Source organism: Hylobates moloch, unplaced genomic scaffold (genome assembly GCF_009828535.3).
Source record: "Hylobates moloch isolate HMO894 unplaced genomic scaffold, HMol_V3 SCAFFOLD_7, whole genome shotgun sequence".
In the NCBI taxonomy this organism is placed as follows: Eukaryota; Metazoa; Chordata; class Mammalia; order Primates; family Hylobatidae; genus Hylobates; species Hylobates moloch.
Genome location: NW_026652282.1, coordinates 101,827,690 through 101,839,876, shown reverse-complemented (window position 1 = coordinate 101,839,876; position 12,187 = coordinate 101,827,690). Strand labels below are relative to the sequence as shown.

The window sequence follows — 12,187 nt, the reverse complement described above, 5'->3', positions numbered from 1 at the left end:
CCTCGTTGGCTCAAGGGGTCCTCCCACTTCAGTCTCCCAAGTAGCATGGACTACAGGCATACACCATGATGCGCGGTTAATTTTTTTATTTTTATTTATTTATTTATTTTTTTTGTAGAGACGGGGTCTATGTTGCCCAGGCTGGTTGCAAAGTCCTGGGCTCAAGCAATCCTCCCACCTTGGCATCCCAAAGTGCTGGGGTTACAGGCGTGAATGACTGTGCTCCCATAGAATAATTCCCATAGAATTATTACAGAAAGTAATCTGATTTAAGCGATAATAGCTAAAGATACATGTTTTACTTATGTAATTTTTTTAAAAAAGAAAGCTGATAAAATTATGCCAATCAAGAGTTTCACTTTGTTTTTTGTTTTAGAGACAGCATCTCACTCTGTCACCTAGGCTGGAGTGCAGTGGCATGATCATGGTTCACTGGAGCTGCAACTTCCCAGGCTCAAGTGACCCTCCCGCCTCACTCTCCCAAGTAGTTGGTACTACAGGCATGTACCACCACACCTGGCCAATTTTAATTTCTTGTAGAGACAGGCAGGGTCTCACTAAGTTGCCCAGACTGATCTTGAACTCCTGGCCTCAAGCAATTCCCCAAACTCAGCCTCCCAAAATGTTGGGATTACAGCCATGAGCTACTGTGCCTGGCCTAATCAAGGGTTTTGATCAGCCAAGAAATCATGGAAAAATTTAAAAACCTGAAAAGGCCCTACTCAGGAGGTGGGGTGGGTAGGCACTGACATCCAAAATAAATACACCAGTCTCCCCAGGGAGTAAATACTCTAGTCCATATTGAGGAGATGGCCCATTAGCGCAATTATAGCAAACAGTACTATGCATTTAAATGATCCAACTAACTCACCTTGTCTTAATTCTGTGGTATGAACAATATTCTGATTATAATTTGGCTTCCCATGAAGATCTGCCCACAGGGAAAGAATTAGCTATGTTCCAATCAAATCTGCATGAACAATTATGTTTGCATTTGTAGATTAATAAATTGGCATTCTGGTTTATACAAAACTCTCTTGTGAACATTCTTAGTGAGAATCCACATTCCCAGCATCCATCAACTCTGCAACATTTAGAATATTGACATTGTGAACATGTAAAACTGATGTCCAGACCCCAAGCCATGGTGAGTACCACACTGGCAGGATTATTTTTTTTTAATTTTTATGGGTACATAGTAGGTGTATAAATTTATGGGGTACATGAGATGTACAGGAATGCAACGTGAAATAAGCACAACATAGAGAATGGGGTGTCCATCCCCTCAAGTATTTATCCTTTGAGTTACAAACAATTCAATTATGCTCTTTAACTTATTTTAAAATATACAATTAGGTTATTATTGACTATAGTCACAGCACTAGTTCATTCTCACACTTCTAGAATACCTGAGTCTGTGTAATTTATAAAGGAAAGAGGTTTAATTGACTCACAGTTCTGCATGGCTGGAGAGGGCTCAGGAAACTTACAATCATGGCAGAAGGGGAAGCAAACACATCCTTCTTCACAAGGTGGCAGGAGAAAGAAGTGTGTGGAGCAAAGGGGGAAGAGCCCCTTATAAAACTATTAGATCTCGTGAGCATTCACTCACTATCACAAGAACAGCATGCAGAAAACCACCCCCATGATCCAATCACCTCCCAAGAGGTCTCTCCCCAGACATGTGGGGATTATGCGGATTACAATTCAATATGAGATTTGGGTGGGGACACAAATCCAAACCATGTAAGTCACCCTATTTTGCTATCACATAGAAGGTCTTAGTCATTCTTTCTATTTTTAATACCTATTAGCCAACCCTACCTCCACTACCCAACCCCCCACTACCCTTCCCAGCATCTGGTAACCATCCTTCTATTCTGTGTGTCCATGAGTTCAATTGATTTGATTTTTAGATCCCACAAATAAGTGAGAACATGTGATGTTAGTCTTTCAGGGCCTGGGTTATTTCGCTTAACATAGTCATCTCCAGTTTCATCCATGTTATTGCAAATGACAGGATCTCATTTTTTATGGCTGAATAGTATTCCATTGTGTATCTGTACCACATTTTCTTTATCCAAACATCTGTTGATGGACACTTAGGTTACTTCCAAATCTTAGCTGTTGTAAACAGTGCTGTAAGAAACATAGGAGTGCAGATATTTCTCTGACATACTCATTTCCTTTCTTTTTGGGTAGATACCCAGCAGTAGGATTGCTGGATCATATGGTAGCTCAATTTTTAGCTTTCTGAGGAACCTCCAAACTGTGCTCCATAGTGGTTGTACTAATTTACATTCCCACCAACAGTATACAAGCGTTCTCTTTTGTCCACATACTCACCAGCATTTGTTATTACCTGTCTTTGGATATAAGCCATTTTAACTGGGGTGAGATGATATCTTGTAGTTTTGATTTGCATTTCTCTGATGACCAATGATGCTGAGCAACTTTTCTTTTGCCTGTTTGCCATTTGTGTGTCATCTTTTGAGAAATGTCTATTCAAATATTTTGCCAATTTCTTGATTGTATTATTAGATTTTTTCCTATAGAGTTGTTTGAACTCCTTATATATTCTGGTTGTTAATCCCTGGTCAGAGGGGTAGTTTGCAAATATTTTCTCCCATTCCATGGGTTGTCTTTTCACTTTGGTGATTGTATCCTTTGCTGTGCAGAAGCTTTTTAAGTTTATGCAATCCAGTTTGCCCATGTTTGCTTTGGTTGTCTGTACTTGTTGGGTATTGCTCAAGAAGTCGTTGCCCAGACCAATGTTGTGGAGATTTTCCCCAATGTTTTCTTGCAGTAGTTTCATGGTTTGAGGTCTTAGATTTAAGTCTTTAATCCATTTTGAATTGACTTTTTTATATGTCAAGAGAGAGTCTCCCTCTGTCGCCCAGGCTGGAGTGCAGTGGCGCGATCTAAGCTCCCTGCACCCTCTGCTTCCCGGGTTCAAGCAATTCTCCTGCCTCAGCCTCCTGAGTAGCTAGGATTACAGGCGTGTGCCACCACGCCCAGCTAATTTTTTTTTGTATTTTTAATAGAGATGGTGTTTCACCATGTTGGCCAGGCTGGTCTCAAACTCCTGACCTCGTGATCTGCCCACCTTGGACTCCCAATGTGCTCAGATTATAGGCGCGCCCGGCCAGTGTATTTTACTTTTCATTATAGAGACCTTTCACTTCTTATAGTTCAGTCAATTCCTAGGTATTTAATTTTACATGTGGCTATTGTAAATGAGATTATTTTTTAAATTTCTTTTTCAGATTGTTCACTGTTGGCATATAGAAATGCTACTAATTTTTGCATTTTGATGGTGTATCCTACAATTCTAATGAATTTATCAGTTCTAATAGTTTTCTTATGGAGTCTAGTTTATTCTAAATGTAAGATCATATCATCAGCAAACAAGGATAATTTGACTTCTTCTTTTCCAAATTGGATGCACTTTGTATCTCTCTCTTGTCTGACTGCTCTAATTAGCACTTTCAGAATAACAGTGATGACAGTGGGCATCCTGTCATGTTCCAGATCTTAGAGGAAAGGCTTTAAGTTTTTCCCCATTCAGTATAATACTAGGTGCAGGTCTATCGTATATGACTTTTATTATGTTAAGGTATGTTTTTTCTATCCCCGGATATTGAGGGTTTCTATCATGAGGAAATGTTGAATTTTATCAAATGCTTTTCCAGCATCAACTGAAATGAAAGGTTTTTATTTCAAATTGAAACTGAAGGTTTTTATCCTTCATTCTGTTGACAGGCTGTATCACATTGATTGGTTTGTGTATGTTGAGCTATCCTTGAATCCCAGGGATAAATCCCAGTTGGTCATGATGAATGATCTTTCTAACGTATTGTTGAATTTAGTTTGCTAGTATTTTGTTGAGGATTTTTTTTTTCTTTGAGACGGAGTCTTGCTCTGTCACCCTGGCTGGAGTACAGTGGTGCGATCTCAGCTCACTGCAAGCTCTGCCTCCCGGGTTCATGCCATTCTCCTTCCTCAGCCTCCCGAGTAGCTGGGACTACAGGTGCATGCCACCAAGCCCAGTTAATTTTTTTGTATTTTTAGTAGAGACAGGGTTTCACCGTGTTAGCCAGGATGGTCTCAATCTCCTGACCTTGTGATTCGCCCGCCTCAACCTCGCAAAGTGCTGGGCTTACAGGCATGAGCCACCGCGCCCGGCCGAGGATTTTTGCATCAATGGTCATGAGAGATATTGGCCTGAGACTGAGTCTTGCTCTGTCGCCCAGGCTGGAGTGCAGTGACACGATCTCAGCTCACTGCAACCTCCGCCTCCCAGGTTCCAGTGATTCTCCTGCCTCAGCCTCCCGAATAGCTGGGATTACAGGCACGTGTCACCACGCCCAGCTTATTTTTGCATTTTTAATAGAGACAGGGTTTCACCATGTTGGTCAGGCTGGTCTCAAACTCCTGACCTTGTGATCTGCCCGCCTCTGCCTCCCAAACTGCTGGGATTACAGGCGTGAGCCACCACGCCCGGCTGTGGTTTTCTTTTATTGTGTCTTTGTCTGGTTTTGGTATCAGAGTAATGCCAGTCTCATAGAGTGAATTTAGAAGTATTCCCTCCTCCTCTATTTTTTGGAATGGTTTGAGTAGGATCGGTATTAGTTCTTCTTTAAATGTTTGGTAGAATTCAGCAGTGAAGCCTTTGGGTCCTGGGCTTTTCTTTACTGGGAGACTTTTTATTACAGCTTTGATCTCATTACTTGCTTTTGTGCTGTTCAGGTTTTGGATTTCTTCCTGATTCAATCTTGGTAGGCTGTGTGTGTCTAGGAATTTGTCCATTTCTTCCAGATTTTCCAGTTCATTGGCATATAGTTGCTCATAGTAGCCTCTGATGATCTTTTGAATTTCTGTAGTATCAGTTTTAATACCTCCTTTTTCATTTCTGGTTTTATTTGGATCTTCTCTCTTTTTTTCTTAGTTAATCAGGCTAAATGTCAATTTTCTTTAACTTTTTAAAAAAATATCTTTTTGTTTCATTGATCTTTTGTATTGTTCTCTTCATCTCAATTTCATTTATTTCTGCTCTGAACTTCACTATTTATTTTCTTCTACTAATTTTGGGTTTGATTTGCTCTTGCTTTTCTAGTTCTTTAAGACGCATCATTAGATTATTTATTTGGAGTTTTTCCTCATTTTTGGATGTAGGCACTTAGAGCTATAAACTTTCCTCTGAGTACTGCTTTTGCTGTATCCCATAGGATTTGATAGGTTGTGTTTCCATTATCATTTGTTTCAAGACATTTTTCAATTTCCTTCTTAACTTCTTCACTGATCCACTGGTCATTCAGGAGCATATTGTTTAATTTCCCTGTATTTGTATAGTTTCCAAAATTCCCCTTGTTATTAATTTCTAGTCTTATTCCATTGTGGTCAAAGAAGATGCTTGATATTATTTCAATTTTTGAATTTTTTAAGACTTGTTTTATAACCTAAGATATAGTCTATCCTTGAGAATGATCCATGTGCTGAGGAAAAGAATGTGTATTCTGCAGCTCTTAAATGAAATGTTCTGTAAATATCTATTAGATCCATTTGGTCTCCAGTGCAGATTAAGTTTGATGATTCTGTGTTGATTTTCTGTCTGAAAGGTCTGTCCAATGCTGAAAATGGGGTGTTGAGGTCTCCAGCTATTATTGTTTTGGGACCTATCTCTTTCTTTAGCTCTAATAATATTTGATTTATATGTCTGGGTGCTCCAGTGTTGGGTGCATATGTATTTAAAATTGTTATATCCTCTTGCTGAATTGACCCCTTTGTCACTACATGGTGACCTTCTTTGTCTCTTCTTTTGGTTTTTATCTTGAAATCTATTTTGACTGATGTTAAGTATGGCAAATCCTGCTCTTTTTTGGTTTCCATTAGCATGGACATCTTTTTCCATTCCTTTATTTTCAGTCCATGTGTGTTTTCATAGATGAAGTGTGTTTCTTGTAGCAACAGATCAATGGGTCTTGTTTTTTCATCCATTCAGCTACTCTATGTCTTTTGATTGGAGAATTTAGCCTATTTACATTCAATGTTATTATCGATAAGTAAGGACTTATTCCTGCCATTTTGTTATTTGTTCTCTGGTTGTTTTGTGGTCTACTCTTCCTTCTTTCATTCCTGTATTCCTCTAGTGAAGGTGATTTTCTCTGGTGATATGACGGAATGTCTTTCTATGTTTTTTTATCCATTGTATGTTCTTCAGTTTGAGGTTACCATGAGGCTTGCAAATAATAACTTATAACCCATTATTTTAACCTGATAACAACTTGACGCTATACACATAAACGAACAAACAAGCCAAAAAAAAAAAAACTAATAAAAACTCTACACGTTAACTTCATCCCCACCGCTTTTTAACTTTTTATTGTTTCTCTTTACTTCTTATTGTATTGACTATGTCTTGATGAGTTGTTGTAGTTGTTATTTTTGATTGGTTCATCATTTTGTCTTTCTACCTAGTATAAGAATAGTTTACACACCACAGTTACAGTGTTATAATATTCTGTGTTTTTCTGTGTATTTCTTATTACCAGTCAGTTTTGTACCTTCAGGTGATTATTGCTCATTAATGTCCTTTTCTTCCTGATTGAAGTACTCCCTTTAGCATTTCTTGTAGGACAGGTCTGGTGTTGATGAAATCTCTCAGCTTTTGTTTGCCTGGGAAAGTCTTTATTTCTCCTTCATGTTTGAAGTATATTTTCATCAAATATACTATTCTAGGGTTACAGTGTTTTTCCTTCAGCACTTTAAATATGTCACACCACTCTCCTGATCTGTAAGGTTTCCACTGCTGCCAGATGTATTGGAGCTCCATTCAGTGTTATTTGTTTCTTTTATCTTGCTGTTTTTAGGATCCTTTCTTTATCCATGACCTTTGGGAGTTTGATTATTAAATGCCTTGAGGTAGTCTTCTTTGGGTTAAATCTGTTTGGTGTTCCACAACCTTCTTGTACTTGGGTATTGATATCTTTCTCTAGGTTTGCAAGTTCTCTTGTTATCATCCCGTCAAATAAACTTTCTACCCCTATATCTTTCTCTACCTCCTCCTTAAGGCCAATAACTCTTAGATTTGCCCTTTTGAGGCTATGTTCTAGATCCTGTAGGTATGCTTCCTTGTTTTTTATTTCTTCTTTTGTCTCCTCTGACTGTGTATTTTCAGTTAGCTGTCTTCAAGCTCACTAATTTTTTCATCTGCTTGATCAATTCTGCTATTAAAGGACTGTGATGCATTCTTTAGTATGCCAATTGGATTTTTTTAGCTCCGGAATTTCAGCTTGATGCTTTCAAATTATTTCAGTCTCTTTTTAAAATTTATCTGATAGAATTCTGAATTCCTTCTCTGTGGTACCTTAAATTTCCTTGTGGTTCTTGCAGACTCATAGGGGTACTGCCTCGATGGTCTTGGACAAGATCTGGGAGAATTCTCTGCATTACCAGGCATAGAATCTTGTTCCCTTCACTTACTTTCTCCCAAACATAGTCTGTCTCTCTGTTCTGAGCCACCTAAATTTGGGGTGGGTTGACACAAGCACCCCTGTGGCCACCACCACTATGACTGCACTGGGTCAGACCTGAAGCTAGCACAGCGCTGGGTCTCACCCAAGGCCTGCTGTAACCTGTCCCTGGCTACTGCCTATGTTCGCTCAAGGTCCTGGGGCTCCACAATCAGCAGGTGGCAAAGCCAGCTAAGCCTGTGTCCTTCCCTTCAGGGCAGTGAGGTCCGCAAAGCCCCAGGTGGGTCCAGAAGTTCCATCTGGGAATCAGGGACTAGAGTCAAAAACCTTAGATGTTTACCTGGTGTTCTATTGTATTGTAGCTGAGCCAGCACTCAAATCACACCATTCAGTCCTTCCCACTCTTCTCTACCCTTTCCAAAGGGAGAGGAGGTTCACCCCATAGCCATTGCCACCCCAGGCCACAAGGAGTACTGCCAGATTATCACAGATGTTCCCTTAAAGCCCAACGTCTCTTAAGTCAGCTTGTCATGCATGCTGCCTGGCCTGGGATTCACCCTTCAGGCCAGTGGGCTTCCTTCTGGCCCAGGGCAGGTCCAGAAATACCATCCAAGAATCAAGTCCTAGAAGTGGGGATCCCAAGAGCCCACTTGGTGCTCTATCCCCGTGGCAGTGTTAGTATGTAAGGTGCAACACAAAGTCCCCTTTACTTTTCCCTCTGCTTTTCTCAAGCAAAAGGAGTTTTGTCCCATAGCCACCACAGCTGGTAATGTGCTGAGTCTCACCTAAAGCCAGGAAGTCTCAGAGGTTCACCCAAAGACTTCGATGTAGTACCTGGGTATTGCTACCGGTTATTCAAGGCCCAAGGGATCTTCAGGTAGCAGGTGATGAATGCTGCCAGGACTGGATCCTTTCCTTCAAGGAATTGGGTTCTCTTCTGGCCCAGGGTGTGTCTAGAGATGTCATCTGGGAGGTAGAACCAGGAACAGGGACCTCACAACCCTGACCAGTGCCCTATCCTGCCATGGCTGAGCTGTTATCCTAGATGCAAGACACAAGTCCTCCCCACTCTTCCCTCTCCTCTCCTCAAGTGGAAGGAAGTGGTCTCTTTTGGAGCCACTAGCCATGCAGCCTAGGATTGGGGGAGGGGTGATGCCAGCACTCCCTTAGCCACTGCAGCTGGTGTCTCAGTATGGCACATGCCCCCACAGTCCACTGTCTCTGGGCTTAATTCAACACTAGGACTCACGACGAGTTGCAGTCTTAATGGCCTAGAATGTTCTTCAAGTTTACTTGGAGACACAGAGTGCTATAGTCCTCATTGGTGAGGTTTGTGAAAACTCAAGTTCTGAACACCGAGACTGGTGATTCCCCTCTGGGTAGGGCTACTTTAAATGCTCCCTCCAACGGCAGGCATCAACTGAGTTTGGTCTGGGTTTCCTTTCTGCTCTAACAGGACAGCACTGAGTTCAATGCCTCACAATTGCGGTGTTCTCCCTCCCCCAGCACCCAGAGATGCTCTCCCCACCACGTCATTGCTGCCGGGAGTGGGGAGGGGTGGTGTAGGCAATTCCAAGCTGTTTTTTAATCTCCTCAGTGCCTCTTTTCCCAGTATGAACATGAGGGCTTACCTGATTTTTGGTTCTTATGAAGGTATTTCTTCTGTGTAGGTAGTTAACTTGGTGTCCTTGTGGGGGTGGAGTATGATCGGTGGAGCTTTCTATTCTGCCATCTTGCTCTACCCTCCTCCAGCTTTTGTCTATCAGGATTCTTGCCAAATGGCCTCCCTGTCCTGGCAACTCTCAAATCACCCTGGGAGCCTGCCATTTAACAATAAATACATTATAAACAGCAACAGGCCAGGCACATGGGCTCACACCTATATTCCCAGCACTTTGGGAGACTGAGGCAGGAAAATTGCTTGAGCCCAGGAGTTTGAGACCAGCCTGGGCACCACAGCGAGACTCCACCTGTAAAAAAATTTTAAAATTAGTCAGGCCTGGTGGTGTGTGCCTATAGTCCCAGCTACTCTGGAGGCTGAGGTGGGAGGATCACTTGAGCTCAGGAGGTAGATTGCAGTGAGCCAGGATCACGCCACTGCACTCCAGCCTGGGCAACAGAGTAAGACCTTGTCTCGGGAAAAAAAAAAAAATGGCCAGGCCCAGTGGCTCACGCCTGTAATCCCAGCACTATGGGAGGCCCAGGAGGGCGGATCACTAGATCAGGAGATCAAGACCATCCTGGCTAACACGGTGAAAACCCGTCTCTACTAAAAATACAAAAAATTAGCCAGGTGTGGTGGTGGGCGCCTGTAGTCCCAGCTACTCGGGAGGCTGAGGCAGGAGAATGGTATGAAGTGACCGATGGCCCTGACCAGCCTGGGGACAGAGATATTAAAAAAAAAAAAAAAATGTCAAAGTTTACATGTATACTAAATTTTCATGTGTGTTTTGTTTGTTCGTTTGTTTTTGAGACAGAGTCTCACTCTGTCACCCAGGCTGGAGTGTAGTGGTGCGATCTCAGCTCACTACAACCTCCATCTCCTGGGTTCAAGAGATTCTCATGCCTCAGACTCCCAAGTACCTGGGATTTCAGGTGTGCGCCAGCCCGGCTAATTTTGTGCGTGCGTGTGTGTGTGTGTGTGTGTGTGTGTGTATTTTTAGTAGAGACAGGGTTTCACCATGTTGACCAGGCTGGTCTCGAATCCCTGACCTCAAGTGATCTACCCGCCTTGGCCTCCCAGAGTGCTGAGATTACAGGCGTGAGCCACCATGCCCAGCCAAGAAATAATAAATTTTATTTATTTATTTATTTATTTATTTATTTATTTATTTATTGTGAAGGAGCTTTGCTCTTGTTGCCCAGGCTGGAGTGCAATGGCACAATCTCAGCTCACTGCAACCTCTGCTTCCCAGGTTCAAGCGATTCTCCTGTCTCAGTCTCCCGAGTAGCTGGAATTACAGGCGCCTGCCACCACGCCCAGCTAATTTTTTGTATTTTTAGTAGAGATGGGGTTTCACCATGTTGGCCAGGCTGGTCTCGAACTCCTGACCTCAGGTGATCCACCCACCTAGGCCTCCCAAAGTGCTGGGATTACAGGCATGAGCCACCACACCCGGCCCATAAATTTTAATTCTATAAAAATTACACATATGCTATCTAAGTTATGACAGATCTTACATGCATGGGAATTGATATATAACCACATGTACATATATATTTTAATCTACTTTCATACACTCTGACAATCACAGAAACTAAATCTGAATGATGACAAATGCCACGTTTGGTCATTATTATTAACGTGCTATTCAGATCTGTACATGTGCATAAGTACCTTCATTCATAACCCATCTATACAGGTACATAAGCAGGGCCCACTTTTCACTGCAATGCATTTCTGGATATTGTGTTGTAAATGGTATCATCATAAAGTGGATTCTGTTTTTCCAAGGCTGTAATTGAGGGTTTGCTCCTGACAAATAACTTGTCTTCAAATAAATAATTGCTACAACTAACCATATGTCATTAAAAAAGAAATGCTTCAAAATAAACTTCTTCAAAAATTAAAACAATGAACTTCATTTAGTCATGTAATAAAGGACCTTTATGTTTTAGACATACATTTTCTCTGTCCTGTAACTTGTACATAAATGTTCTGTGAAATTTATCTTACAAGGGTCCTTGAGGTACATGTAGCACAGGACACAGAAAACCCAATTCTATCATACATTATACTAAAATAAGTAATGTAGCTGTAATAAGCATTAAATATTTAACAATTGTGTTTACCTTCTTAGAATTCTGAGAGGATTTTATAGGGTCATCTTGACACAAGGCTCTAAAATGCTGCCCAAGGAAGTTTGCAATAAGGCCTCCTGTTCTTTTTTACAAACTTCCTTGAACACCAAGCATGGCACCCAAACCTTTCAGTAAAGAAAGGTTTCTTTAGGAGCTAGGCCAAAGCTTTGAACACTGGAGGAGATGCTTTCACTGCAAGAAAGAATTGGGCCACTGCCAGACCCCTGCTGGGCCTCACATCTCTCAGAATCTACAGCCTGTGAAGTCCTCCAGTAGGTTCACATTTCCCACAAACTGCCTCTCAGCCTTATACCTTAGAGGCAGCTGCAGCCTGGCTTTATATATCCAACTAGGGCAAGACGCATCTAAGAACCACACCACTGCCCCTACCACCAATTACTCTGCAGAGCACAGGTGAGAAAATATACTGCTCATGCCACTGCCTGGATCCTTCCACACCTAGCAATATAAGGAACACCAATAAAACAGCAACTCCTGCCTCCAGGTACAAATACAGCTAAATTTGGGGAGACCTGAGAGCCCCCTGTTTACCAGAAAATAGCAGGACTAACCATCTAACCAAATTTGTGATGAGCCAAACCCACCATACCTCATTCACATCCCTGTTTTCCTCTGTCATCATTCAACATGTAAGCATCCAGTTTGACATACCTGCTTTGTGACCTTGGGCAAATCACTTGAGCTCTGTGCCTTTCTTCTCATCTGTAAAATTAAGGTCTACTCTTCATGAGGTTTTATGAGGATTAAATGAAATAATCTATGCAAAGCCCTGTTAGATTATTATTGTTATTGTTGTTTTATTATTATTGTTGTTCTTATCCTCTAACTGCATTCCCATATTGCTCTGTGCTTCTTCTCCCTGAACCTGACCTCCCACTTTTTTTTTTTTTTTT

The 12,187-nt window shown here is 41.6% G+C and overlaps 1 long non-coding RNA gene across 1 annotated transcript; it reads right to left on the bottom strand.

Moving 5' to 3' along the window:
* Positions 1-740: 740 nt before the first annotated feature.
* On the bottom strand, positions 741-9,289 carry LOC131383894 (uncharacterized). Its single transcript, XR_009214293.1, has 3 exons — positions 9,104-9,289; positions 8,258-8,438; positions 741-970 (listed from the first exon to the last, which is right to left on the bottom strand). It is a non-coding gene; the product is annotated as an uncharacterized LOC131383894 (long non-coding RNA).
* Positions 9,290-12,187: the final 2,898 nt, after the last annotated feature.